A 2,416-nucleotide genomic window follows, 5' to 3' on the forward strand; every position below is an offset into this window, starting at 1 on the left:
CCCCCCAGGTGGTTTCTCACTTTCCCTCTCATTATCTCTCTTCAGCAAGTACACACATCCTATGACAAAAACCTCAAATAAATAAACAAATAAACTTTAGGCAGGGTCAACCCTGTAGCCTAGTGTTAAGGTGACCTGGAACCCACATGGTCAACCACAGTTCTAATCCCGCCACCAGCGGCTTGGAAAAAAAGTTGGGGCATGTGTATGTGCCTGCACCTAATCAGACAGGGCAGAGAAATGGAGAAGGGACTGCAGCATGACCACGCCCCGTGTGGGGGGGGTGCTTCCTCCCCTTCCCTCTCTCTGTTTCTCTGACTCTCTCTAGCAAGTGCATGTATTCTATGGGGAATTCACAGTCACTGGCTACGATTTATTAAGGGCTTTCCAAACTGGGTTATCTCATTCGATCCTCAACTGTTCACAGATGAAAAATCTGCTGGGCTTCCGGTGTGAGCAGTGAGTGGTGGCTGAAGCAGGGGGACATCAAGAAACACTTAGACAGGGACCATGGCAGACAGTGGCTCCGAGAGGGCTGATGGCGCATCGTGAAGGTGGAGGTGGACTACAGCACCACGGTGGACCAGTGGCTGCCCAAGTACGAGAAGTTGGCCAAGGAAGGAAGACCTCAAGAAGTCATCAAAACCCTTGTGTCTTTGGAAAAGCAGATCCGTACCACTTCCGATATGGTGTCTACATCCGGTATTTTAGTTGTAGTAGTGAAGATGTGCTATGAAGCTAAAGAATGGGATTTACTTAATGAAAATATTATGCTTTTATCAAAAAGGCGGAGTCTGTTAAAACAAGCTGTGGTAAAAATGGTTCAACAGTGCTGTATTTACGTTGAAGAAATCACAGACCTTTCAGTCAAACTTCGATTAAGTGATACTCTACAAATGGTTACAGAAGGAAAGACTGATGTTGAAATTGAGTGTGCTCGACTGACTAAAGCATTAGCAAACATTAAAGAGCAAAATGGTGACAAGAAGGAGGCAACCTCCATTTTACAAGAGTTACAGGTGGAAACCTGTGAGTTGATTGAAAAGGAAAAGTGAGTGGAGTTTATTTTGAAGCAGATGAGACTCTGCCTAGCTGTGAAGAATCACATTCGGAGGCAAAGCATTAATGGCACAAAGAAATGTGGTATTATCTGTTGAAGATATTTTGTAGTTTTATCAACTATCCTAGGGAGAAATGTTTACCTGTTGAAATATCCATCCTGTAAGCCAAATAAGAATGTGATTGAATGTATAAAACAAAATGAAATTAAAAAAACTAAAGAAAAACCACCCAAATATACCTGAAATGTGCCAAATGGTAGAAAAACTGGTGGTATGGATGCTATTTTTGTCTTAAGAAAAAAAAAAAAGAAGAAGATTAACACCAAATTCTTCCAGGAAGAAAATACAGAGAAATTAAAATTGAAATGCTATAATTTAATGATTCAGCTGGATCAACATGAGGGATCCTATTTGTCTATTTGCAAGCACTATCGAGCAATCTATGGTATATACAGGCAGAAAGTGAAAAATGGCAACAGGCCCTGAAAAGTGTTGTCCTCTATGTTATCCCGGCTCCTTTTGACAATGAACAGTCAGATCTGGTTCACCAAATAAGTGGTGACAAGAAATTAGAAGAAATTCCCAAGGACAAGAATCTTTTAAAGCTTTTTACCGCAATGGCGTTGATGCATTGATCCACACTTGTTGAAGACTATGGAATGGAATTAAGAAAAGGTTCCTTTGAAAGTCCTGCAACAGATGTTTTTGGTTCTACAGAGGAAGGTGAAAAAAGTTGGGAAGACTTGAAGAACAGAGTTGTTGAGCATAATATTAGAACAATGGCCAAGTATTACACTCGGATGACAATGAAAAGGACGGCACAACTTCTGGATCTCTCTGTGGATGAGTCAGAGGCTTTTCTCTCGAATCTAGTAGTTAAGAAGACCATCTTTGCTAAAGCAGACGGGTTGGCAGGAATTATCAACTTCCAGAGACCCAAGGATCCAAATAATGTATTAAATGACTGGTCTCAGAAACTGAACTCATTGATGTCTCTGGTTAACAAAACTACACATCCCATAGCCAAAGAGGAGATGATCGATAATCTACAATAAAAGTCTAAATGCTTTTAGGAAAGAGTTAAAATTGGAAGTCGTTAAAAAGAAAAAAAAAACTGTTATCATGGTGTATATGTTGGGTTTTCTATTCTCAACTCCTTTGTGTAAAGCTTCTAAACAGTGAATATGTTTGAGGCCCCTTTTGACCTTTCAGTTCCTGGATTTCATTGTTCATGTTGCGTTTGCAATTGCTGCAAAATTATAAAACATTTCTGTTGTCTGACCACACAAAAAAATTGTGTCATAACTTGCCCAAATGTTTTTCTGTCATTTGAAACCTTGATAACTATTATTTGT

The 2,416-nt window shown here is 39.9% G+C and overlaps 1 pseudogene; it reads left to right on the forward strand.

The window, feature by feature from the left end:
- The first annotated feature begins 510 nt into the window (after nt 1–510).
- On the forward strand, nt 511–2,116 carry LOC102489291 (26S proteasome non-ATPase regulatory subunit 12-like; annotated as a pseudogene).
- Nucleotides 2,117–2,416: the final 300 nt, after the last annotated feature.

The sequence above is a fragment of the Tupaia chinensis genome, unplaced genomic scaffold, assembly GCF_000334495.1.
Source record: "Tupaia chinensis unplaced genomic scaffold, TupChi_1.0 Scaffold000617_2, whole genome shotgun sequence".
NCBI lineage: Eukaryota > Metazoa > Chordata > Mammalia > Scandentia > Tupaiidae > Tupaia > Tupaia belangeri.